Source organism: Heterocephalus glaber, unplaced genomic scaffold (genome assembly GCF_053883595.1).
Source record: "Heterocephalus glaber isolate CG9 unplaced genomic scaffold, H.glaber_assembly_v1.0 deba00001594, whole genome shotgun sequence".
Lineage (NCBI taxonomy): Eukaryota > Metazoa > Chordata > Mammalia > Rodentia > Bathyergidae > Heterocephalus > Heterocephalus glaber.
Window position 1 is genome coordinate 11,134,773 of NW_028258369.1, and position 20,643 is coordinate 11,155,415.

Here is a 20,643-nt window from a genome sequence, read left to right on the forward strand (position 1 = left end):
CTCCCTGTCTAGTTTTCACCTCAAACCCTGGAAACAATATTATTAACATATTTCTTTATTCTTTTTCCAAGCACATAAACTCCTCCTCCCAAGTTTTAAAATTTGCCATACTTAGCTCCCTCAAAACCACTCTCATCTTCTCTATTATTAACTCTTGATCCTTTCCATAATAAGCCTTTGGCTCTTCTATAACTTACCTAGCCCTATTGTCCTCCCATCAGCAGGTTCTAACAATCATGTAGGTTTCCTCAATCACAAAGTTAACCTCCTTTGTCACATATCTCACCCTTACCCCTATAAATATCCTCTGATAACCCTCAATGCTAATCCTTCAACTCAACTAAAAGTACCACAACAGAATCAGACCCCACATCAACCTTCTCTTCTCATCTACCACGATTCCCTCTTCAAACCTCTCCCTTAGTGCCTAACACTACTCATCCAACCCCTTTTCATTCTCCTCACCCTATCTCACCTACTTCATTATGGAACAACCACAAACAATAAACTGTCATTGTGTGCGTACAGGCTAGACAAAGGGGAGAAGTGTAATTCAAGAGCTATCATGTAGAAGTGTTGTTAGATTGAATCTGTGGGTGCTGAAATAGTTCTTTCAGCAAAACATAGGGGCAGAGTCTAAATCATTTCAAGTAAATAACAGAAGGAGTAAACACTAGCACTGGACATACAGAATTTAAAATTATTCACAGAGGCAGTAGCCTACTAAAAAAATCTCCATATAAGTCACAGACTCCCCTCACTTCTCTGCTCCTCAACCTGCATTACCCTCCCAAAGAAAGGAAGGGAAAAAGAGAGAAATATCACAGATATTTACAGGGGGATGGGGAAGCAAGAAAACAGAAGATCCCTGAATTCTCCAAACCCTCCCAAGGCAGAGCAAGGGGTCACAAAGGGAGAAGAAAACAAATACCAGGTAGCAGAAATCTATGAAACATTCATAGAAGGGTGAAGAAAATAGATGAGTTCAAAGAAGAAATGAATAAAAAGCTCACAGCAATCTCACTCAATATACCCACAGTGCACTTTGGGAAAGTAGATAAAAAATGAACAACCTAATCAAAACAGTTCAAAATTTGAATGACAGATTCAACAATGATATGGAATCCTTGAAAAGATGTCAGACCTGAAAGATGTCAATACCTGAAATAAACAAACTGTATGAAATTCATAAGTTGCAAACATGACTGGTGTGAAGACAGAGTGTCCATACTGAGGACAAAATAGTGAGTTATGATAAAGAGCTCAAAGAAGCCAAAAAGAAAATAAGAGAACAAGAGAAGACTATCCAGAAGCTAATAGATGACAATAAGAAAACTAATCTGTACTTGGAGTTACAGGAAAAACTGGAAGATAGCACAGATGGATTTACTAACATGTTTACAGAAATCATAGAAGGAAATTTCCCAAATGTAAGAAAAGAGTTTAAAATACAAGTAGTGATGCTTATATAACAGCAAACAATTATGACAAAAGAAGCTCAGCAAGTCATATCTTTATTAAATTATCAGATATCCAGCAAAAACCCAGAATTTTAAAAGCAACCAAACCAAAGCAAACAAAACAAAAAGTCACCCCTCCCCCACAAAGGTAAGCCAATTAGAATCACAGCAGACTTCTCAACACAAACCCTACAGGCCGGAAGAGCTTGGAGTAAAGTATTTCCAGCCCTAAGAGCAAATAACTTCCAACCCAGATTAACCAATCCAGCAAAGCTATCCTTCAAAATAGATGAAGAAATAAGGTATTTCCATGAAAAAAGATCAGCTCAAAAGACACATGAGTGCTAAACCAGCTCTTGAAAAAATACTTAAGAATATTCTCAACAGAAATAATGAAGAGACACAGCTAAAAATACAGAGGAAACTAGTGAGGTCAATGGATAAACAGCAACAAATAATGCCAGGAAAAGAAAAACAAAGGCTTCACCAACAGATAAAGAAGGCAATGATACTAAATAACCAGCACACCTCAGTAACATCTCTCAATGTTAACAGGCTCAACCTTTTCAATTAAAAGACACACACTGTCAAACTGGATCAAAAAACAGAATCCAACAGTCTCTTGTATTCAAAAAACTCATTTAATGCAAAAAGATATTCATAGTCTAAAAATTAAAGGGTGGAAAATATTTCATGCATCAGGACCCTGAAAACAAGCAGGGGTATCAATATTAATATCAGACATGGAAAACTTCAAGCTAAAACTGATTAGAAGTGACAAAGAAGGTCACTACCTACTAGTTAAGGGAACAATCTAACAAGAAGAGATAACATTGATAAACATGCATACACCTAATACTGGAGCACCTTTCTTCACAAAACAAAAACTGCTGAAATTAAAAGATCAAATAGACACTAACACAAACATAGTATGGAATTTTAACATCCTACATTCTCTAAGAAATAGATCAACTAAACAAAAACTGATAAAGAAATAGTAGAGCTGAACTGCACCTTTGAATATATGGACTTAATAGATACATACAGAGTATTCCACCCCACTATAACAGAGTATACATTTTTTTCAGCAGCACATGGTACTTTTTCCAAAATAGATCACACACCAATACACAAAGCCTGGCTATGTAAATATAAAAGAACTGAAATTACCCCATGCATACTACCACTGTGCAATGAAAATAGAAATCAGTGACAGAAGAAATTTTGGAAAAGCCAAAATCTCCTAGAGAATCAACAATTCACTTGTAAACAAATGATGGATTACAGAGGAAATCAAAGATGAAATTTAAAATTTTCTGGAAGTTAATGATAATGATGATACAATTTGCTGAAATCTTTGGGACATTATGAAGGCAGTTTTGAGAGGAAAATTCATCACAATCAATGCTCACATTAGGAAAACAGAGCAAGCTGAAATAAATAAACTAATGAAAAAATCTTAAAATACTTGAGAAACAACAAACAAGCCCCAAACTGAAATTAAGGAGGGAAATTATAAAGATCAGAGAAGAAATCAATGAAATTGAGACTAAAAGAAAAGCAAAAAAATAAATGAATTGAAGAGCTCTTTCTTTGGAAGAATAAATAAAACAGACAAGCCCTTAGCCAAACTCACCAAGAGAAGCAGAGAACAGACTTACACCAATGAAATTAGAAATGAAAAAGGTGAAATTACAGCAGACATTGTAGAAATCCAAAAGATAGTAAGTACTTTGAAAAATCATATTCCTACACATTAGCAAATTTTGAAGAAATGGACAGATCCCTAGACACATACAAAGTACCAAAGCTAACCCAAGAAGACACAAATATGCTTAACAACCCAATAACATGCAATGAAATTGTCACTGTAATAAAGAACCTGTCAACTAAAAAAAGCCCAGGACCTGAAAAATTCACTGCTGAATTCTACAAAATCTTTGTTTGTTTGTTTGGTTTTTGTTTATTTGTTTATTATTGAGACAGGGTCTCACTATGTAGTTCAGGCTGGTCCTAAACTCACTATGTAGCTTGGGCTGTCCTCGAACTCAAAGCGATCCTCCTGCCTCAGCCTCCAGAATGCTGGGATTACAGGCATATGCCACCACACCCAGCAGAACATTTAAGGATTTTATATCACAAATGCTCTTCAAGCTCTTCAAAGAAATTGAAAGGGACAGAGTACTCTCACATTCATTTATGAAAGCCAGTATAACCCCTGATCCCAAAACTGGAGAAAGACTCAACTAATAAAGAAAATTATAGGCCAATCAATCTCCTTAATGAACATAGGTGCAAAAATCCTCAAAAAGATATTATCACATTAACAGAAGCAAGGTTAAAAAAAAAAATATATATATATATATAATCATATCAATAGATGCAGAAAAGGCTTTTGACAAAATCCAACACTGCTTTATAATAAAAGCTCTGAAAAAGCAGGTATAGAAGGACCATACCTGATTATGATAAAAGCTGTTTATGACAAACCAATAGCTAGCATCATACTAAATGGAGCAAAACTAAAAGCATTCCCCCTAAAATCAGGAACAAGACAAGGATGTCCACTATCACCTCTTCTACTCAACATTGTACTTGAAACATTAGCCAGAGCAATTAAGCAAGAGAAAGAAATAAAAGGGATACATATAGGAAAGGAAGAACTCAAATTATCATTATTTGCAGATGACATGATACTCTGCATAGAAGACCCAGAGAACTCCACCAAAACCTCTAGAATTAATAACCAAATTTAGCAATGTAGCTGGATACAAGATCAATACACAAAATCATTAGCATTTGTATACACCAAATAGTGAAATGTATGAAAAAGAAATTATAAAACCCATTCATAGTAGCTTCAAGAAAAATGAAATATTTAGGAATTAACCTAACCAAAGAAGTGAGGGACCTCCACAAAGAAAACTACAGTACCCTGCAAAAGGAGATTAAAGAGGACATCAGAAAATGGCACAATATACCCTGTTCCTGGATAGGCAGGACCAATATTGCCAAAATGGCCATACTTCCAAAACTGTTATACAGATTCAATGCAGTTTCAATCAAAATACCAACAGCATACTTTACAGACCTAGAAAAAATAATCCTAAAATTCATATGGAGCCAGAAGAGACCCAATTTAACAAAAGCAAGTTTGGGCAACAAGAGAAAAGCAGGAGGCATAACAATACCTGACTTCAAGCTATACTACAAAATAATAGTGATAAAAATGGCAAGGTGCTGGAACAAGAACAGATACATGGATCAATGGAACAGAACTGAAGATACAGAAACTTCCCTGGACATATTCAGCTATTGGATCTTCGACAAAGGGGCCAAAAGCAGAAGTTGGAGGAAAGGTAGCCTGTTCAACAAGCAGTGCTGGGAAAACTGGTTATCTGTGTGCAGAAGAGTGAAACTGGACCCTTGTCTCTCACCATGTCCTAAATTAAAATCAAATGGATCAAAGATCTAAGCATTAAAAGAGAAACGTTAAACCTACTGGAAGATAAAATAGGTAAAACACTTGAAGACATAGGTGTAGGAAAGGATTTTCTAAACAGAACCTCAATCACACAAGAAATAACAGCAAAAATCAACAAATGGGATTATATCAGGCTACAAAGCTTCTATACAGCAAAGGAATCAGAGTGAAGAAACAACCTATAGAATGGAAAAAAAATTCTGCCAGCTACTCCTCAGACAGAGTTCTTTGTATATCTAAAATATACAAAGAACTAAAAAAGTAAACCACTTAAATTAAAGACCCAGTCAAGAAATGGGCAAGAGAAACGAACAGACACTTTACAGAAGAAGAAATACAAATGGTCAACAAATATATGAAAAAATGTTCAACATCTCTGGCCATTAGAGATGCAAATTAAAACAATGCTAAGATTGCATCTTCCTCTGGAAAGAATGGCAATCATAAGAAATCAAACAATAACAAATTCTGACTAGGATTTGGTGCAAAAGGAACCCTCTTTCAATGCTGGTGGAAATGTAAACTAGTACAACCATTATGGAAATCAGTATAGAGATTTCTCCAAGAACCAAAATTAGAAATTCCATATGACTCAGCTATTCCCCTACTAGGTATCTTCCCCAAAGAGCTTAAGTCATCGTAATACAGTGATACATGCATGTGTTTATAGCAGCACAATTTGTAATAGCTAAATCCTGGAAGCAGCCTGGATATTGATCAACAGATGATTGAATAAAGAAAATGTGGTGTCTATATATAACGCAATGGTACTTGGTTATAAAGAATGACAAATTTGACACATTTGTAAGAAAATGGATGCCCCTGGAAAATATAATGTTGAATGAAATAAACCAGACACACAAGCTTAGATACTGTATGATATCTCTCATTTGAGTGAGGCAAAGCACAAACAAAGAGAATGATAAAGGATGGATAGAAGGGGCCAAGGGGATGGATCTTCTGTAATACAGAAGTAGACCAAGGGAACAAGGGCAAGGGGTGAGGAAGAAGAGAAAGGTAAATAAGTAGCATTAAGATGTGACATGTACAGGAACCTACTAACCTCAATGACTGTAAATATTATACGGCATCACATGAGCTAAGATTAATAATGTCAACAAGAATAAAAATGGGATAGGGGAACTGGAGGGGGAGGAAGGGAGGAGGAGGGAAGAGGAAGAGGATTAAAAAAAGAAACAAACTGTAGTTTGTACATGTAACCAATCCCCAAAATGATTGTAAACTGCATGAACTGCAAGCATGTGCCAATAAAAATTAAAAATACAATAAAAATAAAAATTGAACATAAAAATAAAGTTTATTTAGAGTAGTGTTCAGTAATTTTTTTCTATCCTTTTCTTTCATTTTTAAATTATTTTTTTAGACAGGGTCTCGCTATGCAGTTCAAGCTGGCCTTGAACTCACTATGTAGCCCAGGTTGGATTTGAACTCATGGCAATCCTCCTGCCTCAGCCTCCCGAGTGCTGGGATTGCAGGTGTGCACTACCACTCCTGGCTAGTAAACTTTTTCTTTAAAGGTCTAGGTACCCCATATCTTAGGCTTTTGGGGCAATCCAGTCTCTATGTCGCAGCTCCTCACCTCTGCCACTGTAGTGCATCGGTGGCCACAGATACTATGTAAACAGATGGGGACAGCCATGTCCCAAGCAAACTTATTTAGAAGAGTAGCTAGTTGGACTTGGTCCATGAACTGTACTTCTACACATGGGGATGAGGGACTAGTGTCTGTCCCTCTCTGCTTGTTTACTTGAGGATCTGTAAATACTAAAAACTCAAACTTTCACATTGTGTTTGTGTCACGGAAGCTGGAAGCTGCACTTGCAATCTGACCTTTGAGAGGGGCTGAGGCAGTAGCTACCAGCTATGTAGAGAAAAAACAACTCAGTTTCACTCAAAACAGTGAGTGTAAAATAGCTTTGTTTTATTCCCTCTCTTATCCCCTTCTCACGAAACATAAGGTGTCTTCATCTTATATCGTGCCGTTTAAGTATTATTACCTTTACACCATAGTATTGAAATTATGGTATTACATATCAAAGACTTTACCTCTTCTGAGCAAAATATTAGTGGGTTTTCCAGGTGTACTCAGGATGGTTGCGTCATGGTAGGTGGAATTATGACCTTGTTATGGTATTTGGAGAGTGTGGTGCAAGGAGGTGTGTATGGGTGCCAAGTTCACAAGGGGTGGACTTGGATTTGTTAATTTTACATGTTTACTTGTGTGGGCCACTGTGCTCGGATATTTGATCAAGCATTTTTCTGGATGTTTTTGTGAAGGTGCTTTGGGGTTAAAGCAGTGGATTTTGAGTGGAGCAGATTGTCCTCTGTGATGTATGTGGGCCTCATCCAACCAGTTGAAGGCCTGAATAGAGCAGAAGACTGACTTCCCAGCAAAGCAAGAGGGAATATCCTGCTAGTGGAAGCCCTTCAAACTTGAAAGGCAGTATCAGATTTTCCCTGGGTCTCCAAACTTTGGCCTACCCTGCAGCTTCCATAATCATGTAAGCAAATCTTAAAATCTCTCTCTCTCTCTCTCTCTCTCTCTCTCTCTCTCTCTCTCTTCATTAAGTTTATTGGTACATTTTAGGTATACAATATAATGACATTCAACATTGGGGATTTGTACCTTTACATGATGTATCTTGGTTCTTTTCCCCATCCCCCTGCCTTCCCTTCAACCCCTCCACCCCTTCCTATTTACAAAGATTTGTTTCCATTTTTTCCTTTTCTCATATTTATTCCTTTCCCTTCCCTTACCCCTTCCCCTTTGGACCTTTTCTTCCTATTTCAAATTATCCATTATAGATTTTGATCCTCATTTACATTTTCAGTTTCTCACACCAGAGAAACTATTCGGTATTTACACGTGTGTCCTATTTATTTCACTTAAGAGGATGGCCTCAATGTGCATCCATTTAGCTATAAATGTCTCTATTTTCTCATTATTTATGGCTGAATAGTACTCTATTTTATAAAAAAGCCCACATCTTCTTTATCCAGTCTCCAGTTGATGGGCAGTTGGGCTGTTTCCAAGTTTTAGTTATTACAAACTGTGCCCCTATGAACATGGGTACACATATATCGCTGTGGTATGATTCTTTTAATTCTTTTGGGAAGATACCCAGCAGGGTAATAGCTGGATCAAATGGGACCTCTAATTCTAGTTTTTTGAGATATTTCCATACTGATTTCCCAAAATGAACAGACATTTCTCAGACAAAGAAGTAGAAACAGCAGATAAACTTATGAAAAAATGTTCACCATCACTGGTCATTCGAGAGATGCAAATGAAAACAATGCTGAGATTTCACCTCACTCCAGAAAGAATGGCTGCTATCATGAAATCAACCAATAACAAATGGTGGCGGGGCTGTGGAGAAAAAGGAACCCTGCTCCACTGCTGGTGGGAGTGCAGACTGGTGCAACCACTGTGGAACTCAGTATGGAGATATCTCTTTCTCTCTGTCTGTATACACATCTTATTGTTCCTGCTTCTCTGGAGAATACTAATACATAAAACAAAAATACTTTCTGTGTTTTAGAAAAATAATCCCTGTGAATTAATTTTCTTGTTTGCAATCAAAAGTATCATAGCTGATACAATGAGAATACCTGTATCACCATTGGAGTATGATACTGGCTGTAGGGTTATAATATATTTGCCATATATAAGTTTGAGTTTTAAGACTCAGTCTTGGTTTTTCTGATTTTCTGTTATTTCTTCTTCCAACTTGTTCCTGCCTTTTGTTTTCCTTCAGGTTCATTTCCATTTTCTTGCTCCCAGAATTGAAAATTTAGTTTATCTTCTATATTTCTCATTTGTAATTATTGTATTTTAGTCTTTCAATTTGGCCACAACCTATGGATTTTGCTCTGTAGCATTCCTGTTTACTTAGAAATAGAATGGTTCCACTTTCAGTTCTTTTTCTAACCCAAGAATTAGTGAGGAATGTGTTTTTAAACTTTCAGATAAAAAACTTTTCTTGGGGAAGAGTGGGGCATCCTTCTCTTGTTAATATTCAATTTTATTACATTGATGCAGACTTTTTTCTTTTTTTCAAACTTAAAATATTCTTAGACTCTCTAATAATATAGCTAAACTTTATCTTTGCAAGTGAGGCAGTGTTTTCAAACATCGTGCTTTCATTTGTACAAACTCCTTACATGATAAAGAAGATAAGATCAAAGTTGAGTCTTAGGATTATGTAGTTCAAATTATGAACAATATGACAGTGAGAAATCATAGGGCTACAATAATATAAAGCCTTGACGTGGATTCATGTTAAAGGACGATCATTCCTGTTGGCTCCAAATTTGTAGTTCTAATTCCCCAGTTAATGCCATGGTTAAAGATTTGACTCTGATGCAGACCTTTTCTATGCACAAAGCCACTTTAAATACAAAGTAGGATTTAAGAAATCAGAGAAGCCATGGATCTGTGGAAAGAATAAGAACTCAGGAAGCAGGAGCCTAAGCTCCGGGCTTGCTTGGCACATCTGGTAGCCCTGCAACCCTAGTTATCTCACCCCTCAGCTTTAAGCTTCTCTTTTGTGTTTTAAGTTAATCTTCTCTTTTGTAATATATGTCTTCCAAATGTCTTTTCAAGGAGAAGTCCCTTTAACTGTGCTCTTAATCCTTAGAAGTACATGGTCATTTCTGGGCCGATTGGATTATTTCAAATTAGATTGGAGTCACGGCCATCCAGGTCATCAAAGGTATTTGATTAAAATCAATCCCTCATACCAATTAGAGTCTACAACTTCAAGGGAACACTCTAACACATATAACTTCCTATAAAAATATTCTTAGTTCCAAGGATATAACTGACAGTACTTGCAACTGTTAAAGCAAATCTTTCAAGGTTTTAGGCTTTGGATTTTTGTTGTTGTTTATCCTTTTTAAGGGCAATTTTATGTCAACATATAGAGTAAGAATGGATTAAGTGAATATTTGTGATAACTGCTATAAAATATTTGCTCAGATCTATCTAAATAAATAAAGGCTATTATTAATTTGGGGCCTTGCAACTTCAAAATAGCATCTGAAATTTTCTTTAAGATTTCGGGGTTGGGGTTGTAACTCAGTGGTATAGCATGTGTATAACACACATGAGGCCCTGGATTCAATCCTCAGCACCAAAAAGAAAAACCACTTCTGGTAAAACTGTGACCTCTTTTTTTGAGAGATAGTTTAAATACACTAAAGTGCACACAAATCTAAAGCTTTTACATATGTCCGTGCCTGTGGAACTCCCACTGAAATCGAGATACAGAACTTTCCAGCATCCTGGAAGGCTCCATCATGCCTCTCTCCAGGCTATACCACCCTTGCAGAAGTAATCACTGTGCTAACTTCTTTTACCACAGATTAATTTTGCCAGTTGTATGTGTTCTTTCTTATCTGGCTTCTTTCACTTGATTTAGTAACTATGAGATTCATCTATGTTATTAAATGACCTCTGCTTCTCAATTGGATTTGACCTTGATAAAAATTAAAATGATTCTGAGGGCCGGGAATTCAGCTCAGTGCTTCCAGAATCTGCCTTGCAAGCACAAGGTCCCGAGTTTGATCCCCAGTACCAAAAAAAAAATGACTTTGGGCTATATTATCTTGGCTATTTCTCTAAAAATGGGATACATGCCAGCTACCTTTTAGGGTATGGAGGAGAATCAAATTTATAGGTAGCTGCACTCGTGTAAATTTTGTAATTTGATAATAATAGACAACAAATGCAATTGGAAACACTACAGTAGAAGAACCAAAGCCCCAAGGTGCTTCTCTGGACAGAAATTAAATGCTATCTTGGGCTTTATTTGGGATACTGGGAGTTATGGTTTAGATCTAATATGTCCCCCCAAAGTTTCATGTGTTCAGAGGTGGGGCTTTCAAAAGGTGATTGGATCACTAGGGCTCTAACTTCTTCAGTGGATTCATCCATTGTGAGATAAAAGTTGAGTACTGGGGATTGAACCCAGGGCCTTCACACTGAGCTATATCCCCAGCCCTTAACATTTTTTTCTTTTATTTTGAGACAGAGTTTCATTAAGTCACCAAGTTGCCCAGACTGGGTTTGAACTTGGAATCCTCCTGCCTCAGCCTTCCAGAGTGCTGGGAATACAGTGTGTGCCACCGTGCCCAGCAAAGATCATAATTCGATGGCATTATTGGGAGGTGATGTCAATAAGAGACGTGACCCAGCTGAAGTGATTGGATCGGGGGGTGTGGCCTTGAGGACTATACCCTGTCCCCGCACTTTCAGCTCTGCTTCTTCCCCCCCCTTCTTTGCTTCCTGACAGACATGAATTTATCAGCTTTCCCCTGCAATGCTCTTTCGTTAGAATATTTCTGCTTCACCACAGGCCTAAAAGCAATGGAGCCAGCTGACCATAGACTAAAAACTGAACCAAAACAAATCTTTTTTCATTTTAAATTGTTTTCTTAAGTATTTTTTCAGAGATGGAATATTTTTTAAAAATTAATTTTATTGGTACATTTTAGGTATACAATATAATGACATTCATCACTGGAAATTTGCACCTTTACATAATCTCTCTTGGTTCTTCTTCTTATTTTTTTTTTGGTACCGGGAATTGAACTCGGGAACTTGTGCTTGCAAGGCAGGCGGCGGCACCACTGAGCTAAATCCCTGGCATCTTGGTTCTTATTTTTTCCCCATTCCCCTCCCCTCCCTTCAACCCCTCCATCCCTCCCTATTTACAAAGACTTTGTTTCCATTTTCTCATATTAATTCCATTCCCTTCTTTCCTTTCCCCTACCCCTCCCACTTCCCCTTTCCCTTTGTCCCTTTTCTTCCTATTTCACAGTATCTATTATAACTTTTAGTCCTTATTTACACTTTAAGTTTCTCACACTAGAGAAACTATTTGGTATTTGAACATGTGTGTCCTGTTTATTTCACTTAAGAGTATCACCTCAGTGTGCATCCATTTAGCTATAAATGTCTCTAATTTCTCATTTTTTGTGGCTGAGTAGTACTCCATTTTATAAAAAAACACATTTTCTTTATCCAGTTTCCAGTTGATGGGCAACTGGGCTGCTTCCAAGTTTTAGCTATTACAAATTGTGCTGCTATGAACATGGGTGCACATATATCACTGTGGTATGATTGTTTTAATTCTTTGGGGAAGATACCCAGCAAGGGAATAGCTGGGTCAAATGGAACTTCCAGTCCTAGCTCTTTGAGGTATCTCCATACTGATTTCCACAGTGCTTGCACCAGTCTACACTCCCACCAGCAGTGGAGCAGGGTTCCTCTTTCCCCACAGCCCCGCCAGCATTTGTTATTGGTTGATTTCATGATAGCAGCCATTCTTTCTGGGATGAGGTGGAATCTCAGCATTGTTTTCATATGGATCTCTTAAATGACCAGGGATGTTCAACATTGTTTCATATGTTTATTTGCTATTTCTACTTCTTTATCTGAGAAATGTCTGTTCATTTCAGATGCCCATTTTTGGATTGGGTCTTTAAATTTGGGAGGTCTGATCTTTTTAAGTTCTTTATAGATTCGAGATAGTAGACCTTTGTCTGAGGATCAGCAGGTGAAGATTTTTTCCCACATTGTGGGTTGTCTCTTCACACTGTTGGTGGTTTCTCTTGCTGTCCAGAAGCTCTTTAATATGAAGAGATCCCACTCGTTGATTGTTTGTGCTAGTTCATGGGCAACTGAGGTATTGTTTATAAAATCTTTTCCTATACCAATATCTTCAAGACTTCTACCTAACCTCTGTTCCAGCCAGTTCAGCGTTTTCATTTTAATATTTAGATCTTTAATCCATTTTGATTTTAGTTTAGTGCATGGTGAGAGATATAGGTCTAGTTTGAATCTTTGGCAAGTTGAAACCCAATTTTTCCAGCACCATTTATTAAGGAGGCTATCTTTTGTCTAGTGAGGGTGTTTGGCTCCTTTGTCAAAGATGAGGTGGCTGAGTGTGTCTGGCGTTGTTTCTGCATTTTCTAATCTGTTTCACTCATCCTCAGGTCTGCTTCTTTGCCAGTACCATGCTGTTTTTATCACAGTAGCTTTGTAGTATAGTTTCAAGTTGGGAATTGTGATACCCCCTGCCATGTCTCTGTTACCTAGAATTGCTTTTGCTATTCTGGGTCTCTTCCTGTTCCAAATGAATTTTTGGATCGTTTCCTCAAGGTCCATGAAGTATGCTGCTGGAATTTCAATTGGGATTGTATTGAATCTATAGAGCAGTTTTGGAAGTATGGCCATTTTCACTATGTTGATCCTTCCTACCCAGGAGCAGGGGATGTCTTTCCATTTTCTGATGTCATCTTCAATCTCTCTTTTCAGAATGCTATAGTTTTCAGAGAAGAGGTCTTTGATTTCTTTTCTTAGGTTGATTCCTAGGTATTTCAGTTTTTTGGATGCTATTGTGAAAGGAATTATTTGTCCTGTTTCTCTCTCAGTGAGTCTCTTGTTCATGTAGAAGAAAGCTATTGATTTTTGTGTGCTGACCTTGTATCCAGCTACTTTACTGAATTTGGTTAAGTCTAGAAGACTTTTGGTGGAGTTCTTGGGGTCTTCTATATAGAATATCATATCATCTGCAAATAATAACAATTTGACTTCTTCATTTCCTATCTTTATTTCTTTTATTTCTTTCTCTTGTCTAATTGCTGTGGCTAATGTTTCCAAGACTATATTGAACAAAAGTGGTGATAGTGGACATCCTTGTCTTGTTCCTGATTTTAGTGTGAAGAATTTAGTTTTTGACCATTTAGTATGATATTGGCTGTTGGTTTTTCATAAATGGCTTTTTTTGGGGGAGGGGTACTGGGGATCGAACTTGGGATCTTGCACTTGTGCATCAGGTGCCAGAAAGACTGAGCTAAATCCCTGGCCCTCATAGATGGCTTTCATCAGATTGTGGTAGAGACCATCTATTCCAATATTTTGTAGGGGTTTTTTTTTATCATAAATGGTGTTGGATTTTGTCAAATGCTTTTTCTGCATCTATTGAAATGATCATATGGTTTTTGTCCTTGGCTCTATTGATATAATGTATTACATTTATTGATTTGCATATGTTGAACCATCCCTGCATCCCTGGAATGAATCTCGCTTGGTCAGGGTGTATGATCTTCTTGATGATCTTCTGCATTCTATTTGCCAGTATCTTATTAAAGATTTTTGCATCTATGTTTATTAGGGAGATTGGCCTATAGTTCTCTTTTTCAGTTGGGTCTTTCTCTGCTTTGGGGATCAAGGTGATGCTTGCTTCCAGGAATGAATTAGGGAGTATTGCTTCCCTTTCAATTTCATTGAAGAGTTTAAACAGTAGTGGCAGTAGTTCCTCTCTAAAGGTCTTGTAGAATTTGGCAGTGAAGTCATCAGGACCCAGGCTTTTCCTAGTTGGTAAGATTTAATTATGTTTTCAATTTCATTGATTGTTATTGGGTTGTTTAGAATTTTTAGGTCTTCTTCATTCAACTTTGGTAATTCATATGTATCTAGGAATCTGCCCATTTCTTCTGTGTTGTCCATCTTATTGGCGTATAGGTTCTGGAAGCAGGTATTGATGATCCTCTGGATTTCTGCTGGGTCTGTTGTCATTTCACCCTTTTCATTCCTAATTGCATGGATTTGGGCCTTTTCTTTCCTTTTTCTGATAAGGTTGGTTAAGGGTTTGTCAATTTTGTTTATTCTTTCGAAGAACCAACTCTTGGCTTCATTGATTTTTTGTATCATTCTCTTAGTCTCCATTGCATTGATTTCTGCTCTGATCTTTATAATTTCCTCCCTTGTATGAGCTTTGGGTTTGTCCTGCTTTTCTTTTACTTGAAGCTTGAGTTTCAGCATCAGGTTTTGTAATTGGGCTCGCTCCGTTTTCCTAATATGAGTCACTGCTATGAATTTCCCTTGTAAGACTGCTTCATTGTGTTCCATAGATTCTGATATGTTGTATTGTCATTAGTTGTCATTTAATTGAAGGAACTGTCTGATTTCTCCTTTAACTTCCTCTGTGACCCATTGGTTATTCAAAAGTGTGTTGGTCAATTACTATGTGATTATGAAATTCTTGCAGTTCCTTTTTCTATTGATCTCCAATTTCATCACACTATGATCGATAATATACAGGGGATAACTTCAATTTGTTTGCACTTACTTAAACATGTTCTATGAGGGAGTATGTGGTCTATTTTGGAGAATGACCCGTGTGCAGCTGAAAAGAAGGTGTATTCTGATTTTGTGGGGTGGAACACTCCGTAAACATGTTAAGTTCATTCCTTCAAGAGTTTTATTGAGTTCTAGTATTTCATTGCTTATTTTTTGTCTAGTTGATCTATCTATTTGTGACAGTGGAGTATTGAGGTCCCCCACTACTATTGTACTAGTGGTTATTTGATTTTTCATGTCCGTTAGGATTTGTTTAAGATAATTGGGTGCACTAGTGTTTGGTGCATATATATTTATGATTGTCATCCCTTCCTCTTGGATTGTTCCCTTTACAGGTTGTAGTGTTCTTCTTTGTCTCTCTTAATCAGTGTTGACTTGAAATCCACTTGATCTGCAAAGAGGATAGCTACTCCTGCTTTTTTTCAGGTTCTGTCGCATGGAGTATTGTTTTCCACCCTTTAACTTTCAGTCTATGAGTTTCTTTTTGAATTGTGTTTCCTGTATCCAGCATATTGTTGGATCTTGCTTCTTGACCCATTCTGCCAGTCTATTTCGTTTGATTGGTGAATCGATACCATTAACATTGATGATTATAACTGATACGTATTGACTTATCATTGTCATGACTTTTTCCTTTCGTTGGGTTCTCCCCCTTTGCGTTTAATTTCTTGTCATGCCCAACGGATTCATTCTGCTGGGCTTCCTGGGATTGTGATCCTCATTGTGTTTTCCTAGGATATTGTCTAAAATTTTTTGGAGTGCTGGTTTGGTATTCATGAAGTTCCTAAGGTGCTCTTTGTCATTATCTTATTTCTCCATAATTTTTTTTCAGGGTTTGACAATCTTTATTATCAATAATGTTTGCAATAGCTCTACCCTAAATCCCTCTGGTTGCAATTTAATCTTCTGTTCTTTAGTCTTCAGTAAAAGCAAGTCTTCCCACTGGATACTATCTGGTCATATTCCATCCCCGTTGGTTTTCTTCTCCCCGGTTTTTTTTCCATTAAGTTTATTGGTACATTTTAGGTATAAAATACAGTTACATTCATCATTGGGATCTTGTACCATTACATGAGTATCTTGGTTCTTATTTTTTCCCCTTCCCCTGCCCTCCCTTCACCCCCTCCACCCTTCCCTATTTGCAAAGACTTTTTTTCCTTTTTTTTCTTTTCTCATATTTTTTCTTTTCCCTTCTTTCCTTTCCCCTACCTCTCCCACTTCCCCTGCTCCTTTAGACCTTTTCTTCCTATTACATAATATCAATATTGTTTTAATTACAATATCAAAATTTAGAGGACAATACCACAGATTTTACAGAATTTAAAAGGATATAGAAAGCATATTGCAAAAATCTTTTTTGAAATAAATTTGACAACTTCTAAGAAGTACCTTGGAAGACAAATTAATGAAACTAACTCTGGAGGAAATAAAAAAATTGAATAGAACCTATTAAAGAAAGTATATTCCTAGCTTGAAAGCCTACCTATATGACAACAACAGGCTCTTATACATTTTAACTGATGAATTATATCAAACATTTAAAGCAGAAAAAAGAAGGAACATTTCTCCCCTCATTTTAGGAAATCAGCATTGTGCTAATCCTAAAACTGGATAAAGATAATAGAAGAAAAAAGTATGAACATAGATAAAAATTTGTTTAACAAAACAAACTATTAGAAGTCAGATCTGGCAGGATGTAGAAAGTGGTTTTATTATAGCGATGGCAGTGTTGGTTCAGCATTGAAAGATCCACCCCCAAAAGTCAACATTTTAGCAGAGAAAAGGAAAAAGCCACATGATCCTGTCATCAGTTGGAGAAAAAGTATTGGACTAAATTCTGTAGCTGTTCATGGTAAAAGCTATGAGGAGACTAGAAGTAGAACAGAACCTTCTCAACAGATCAAAGACATGTACTCCATACTTCTAGCAAAAATGCCTTATATGAATGGAAAAGATACAATGCTTTCTCCCTAAGGTGAGGAACAAGGGCAGATATGCCTACTCTTCATCTGTCCATTAAACTTGGAAACACAGGCCCAAACCAAAATATTCTGGCAATAAGAGAGACAATTAGCATAGTATTGGCAAGGTAAAAGTAAAAATCTTTATATGTAGAAGAAATGATCATCTACAGGGAAAATACTAAGAAATCTATAGGAGCCCCTAGAACTTGTATTTCAATTTAGCAGGATTAGAAAACACAAGGTGTATATAAAAATTCAGGTCTATGTATACTTGCTATAAATGAAGAATTGGATATTGACATTTAAAAGTTATGTAGGAGTACAAAGGACCTAGAAAAGTAAAAGAGAAAAAAAGAAAACAGTGTTGGAAGACATTTATTACCTAATTTTAAGACTTCCTCTAAAGCTACAGTAATCAAGGTAGTGTCGGCATAAGGAAAGACATATAGATCACTGGAATAAAACATAGAATCTAGAAATAGAACCACACATATATGGTCCACTGAGTTTTGAAAGATTATTTAACATTAACATTTCATAGAAGATAAACTCAACTTGGGAGGAGAGGAAAAGATAGTGTTTTCAGCAAATGGTACTAGAACACCTGTTATCTGTATGTAAAAAATTAACCTTAATCCTTTATTTCCATACATAAAAATAACTTGAAAGTATCTATGAACCTAAATATGAAAGACTAAAACTATAAAACTTCAAGAAGAAATTATAATGGAAAATGTTGATGAATTTAGACTAGGCAAGAATTTCCTAGGATACAAAAAAATATGATGTAAAAAAGAAAGAAATTGATAAATGAGATTCCATCAAAATTTAGAACTTTAAATGACATAATTAAAATGAAAAGTAGTCCTTAAACAGACCAAATTTACAATGCATATAACCTATGACCAGAATATATAAAGAACACTTACAGCTCATTAATAGGCAACCCAATTAAAAAGTAGACACAAGAAGATGATAAATAGCCAGTATAGCACAAGGAAAGGTGTGCAACACTAGAATCAGAAAAATACTAATGAGTACAATAACAAGATCGTATTATACACTCATTAGCGAGATGATGTTAAAAGTTTTAAAAGAACAAATGTCAGCTTAGGTGTGAACCAGTTAGAACTTTCTAATACTGCTAATGTGAATGTAAAATGATAAAACCATTTTGGAAAACAATATCGAAATTTCTTGTATTACTGTTAAGAACCAACAGTTCTGTTCTTAAATTTTTACTTAAGAGGAATGAAAACACATGTTCACAATAGATTTGCACATACAAGTTGACTATCCCTTATCTGAAATTCTTGGGACAAGAAGTGTTTCAGATTTTGTTTTGAAATCCACTTGATCTGCAAAGAGGATAGCTACTCCTGCTTTTTTTCATGTTCCTTTCACATGGAGTATTGTTTTCCACCCTTTAACTTTCAGTCTATGAGTTTCTTTTTGAATTAAATGTGTTTCTTGTATGCAGCATAATGTTGGATCTTGCTTCTTGACCCATTCTTCCAGTCTATTTCTTTTGATTGGTGAATTGAGACCATTAACATTGATGGTTATAACTGATATGTATTGACTTATCATTGTCATGACTTTTTCTTTTTGTTGGATTCTTCCCCTTTGCGTTTAATTTCTTGTCACGCCCAACAGATCCATTCTGCTGGGTTTCCTGGGGTTCTGATCCTTGTTGTCTTTTCTTTGGATATTGTGTAAAAATTTTTGGAGTGCTGGCTTGGTATTCATGAAGTTCCTGAGGTGCTCTTTGTCATGAAAGTATCTTATTTCTCCATCAATTTTGAAAGATAGTTTTGGAGCGTACATCAATCTGGGTTGGAGGCTGTTTTCCTTTAGGGATTGAAATATGTCACTCCAAGCTCTTCTTGTCTTGAGGGTTTGCATTGAGAAGTCTGCTGTGATTCTGATGGGCTTTCCTTTGTATGTGATTCATTTCTTTTCTCTAACTGCTTGTAGAATTTTGTTTTTCTGTTGGGTTTCTGGAATCTTAACAATTATATGCCTATGTGTAGATTTTTTTTTGATCAAGACTAATTGGAGTCCTATATGCCTCACTTATCTGTATGTCAAGTTCTTTTCCCCTCCTTGGGGAGTTTTCTGCCATCACTTCTGTGAACAGTTTTTTTTATGTCATCTACACTCTTTTCCTGTTTCTTCATTGACTCCAATCAGTCTTATGTTATTCTTCTTTGCATCGTCTAGCAGCTGCTGGGTTGATTTCTCATGGTCCTGTACAATTTTAAAGCAATTTTTCTTTTCCTGGTCACTAATTGTAATCTTACCGTCTATATCTGAAATTCTGTCCTCACATTGGTTCATTCTGCTGTGTAACCTTTCAATGGAGTTTTTAATATCCTGGAAATTTGTTTGCATCTGTTTTATGGATTCCATTTGTTTCCTATATTGGGATTCCATTATGTTCCTCAGATCCTCCATTTTTTTTATCTGTGTCCTCTCTAGCTTTATTAATCATGTCTTGCACCATGAGCAAAATCTTTGCTGTTATCTGATAAATTATTTCTGATTTCATTTTTTCCAGATCCTCTTTTGTTGCCAGTTCAGGGAGTCCAGGTGGTTGAGTATCAGATTGTTCCATCTCATTTTCCTTTGGGGTTTCTTTAGGTGATCTGGAAGTCTGGTTTTGAGACTTATGTGTCTTCTCATTTCAACGGGGGAGGTTGTGTGTGTGCGTGTGTGTGTGTGTGTGTGCGCGCGCGTGCTGCTGGTACCTGAGCGGCTCACTTCCTCAGTGCTGGGGGTTGTGGTATGGCAGCTTGGAAGGCTCACCTCCTCCTTGGCACTGGGGGTGGCTCTGCTCCTCAGCGCTGATGCAGTGGCACCCAGAGATGGAATATTTTCACAGAAAATTCATACCAAAAAGTGGAGTTATTGCTGTAAGTATACCTCATGATATAGTTCACTTTTTAATTGGTTCATAGGAGGAGTTTGAGCAAGTTTTGAGATATAAGCTAGAGAAGCCCTGGAATGCTGTAAGTGGAGCTTAATAGATTATTCTGGTGGGAGCTCAGAAGACTGGACTGCTGACTGGAATGGAGAGAGTAAAATCTGTGCTCATGGGGTTTCAGGAGGAAATGAGGACTCTATGAGGAGCTGGAATTGAGGCCATTACAACGTGTTATAAAAATACAGTGAATGTTTAAATTGAAAGAAAATTTATTACAGTAAAAGACACATTGTCATTAATCACCCTCAAAATATCCCCCCTCTCTTTGAACACACTTATCCCATTGTTCTTGCCACTTTTTGAAGCAGTTCTGGAAATCCTGTTTTGTGAGTATCTTTAGCTGTGTGACTGCCTCAATGTCCTGAATTGATTCAAAATGTTTTCTTTAATGATTGTTTTGACTTTGGCAAAGAGGTATAAGTTGCACAGCGCCAGATCTGGTGAATAAGATAAAGGAGGACACAATGCAATGTCTTTATGAGCTTGCCTTTCTGTTGGATGGCACTTGGCAGCAGCATTCACCATATATTTGATGACACTTAATAAATGCACTCATATTGTTACATTCTGGCAAATAA

General features: G+C 36.7%; 1 long non-coding RNA gene across 6 annotated transcripts in view; it reads left to right on the top strand.

The window, feature by feature from the left end:
• Positions 1-7,211: 7,211 nt before the first annotated feature.
• LOC101716130 (uncharacterized) overlaps positions 7,212-20,643 on the top strand; it is a 72,080-nt gene continuing 58,648 nt past the window's right edge. For 2 of the 6 annotated variants that reach the window (XR_015444107.1, XR_015444106.1), the window contains exon 1: positions 7,215-7,466. This is a non-coding gene — a long non-coding RNA (uncharacterized LOC101716130). Of the gene's footprint in view, positions 7,467-20,643 lie in introns of all 6 variants that reach the window. The other 4 variants (XR_002389683.2, XR_002389684.2, XR_002389685.2 and 1 more) reach the window with 3 other exon arrangements.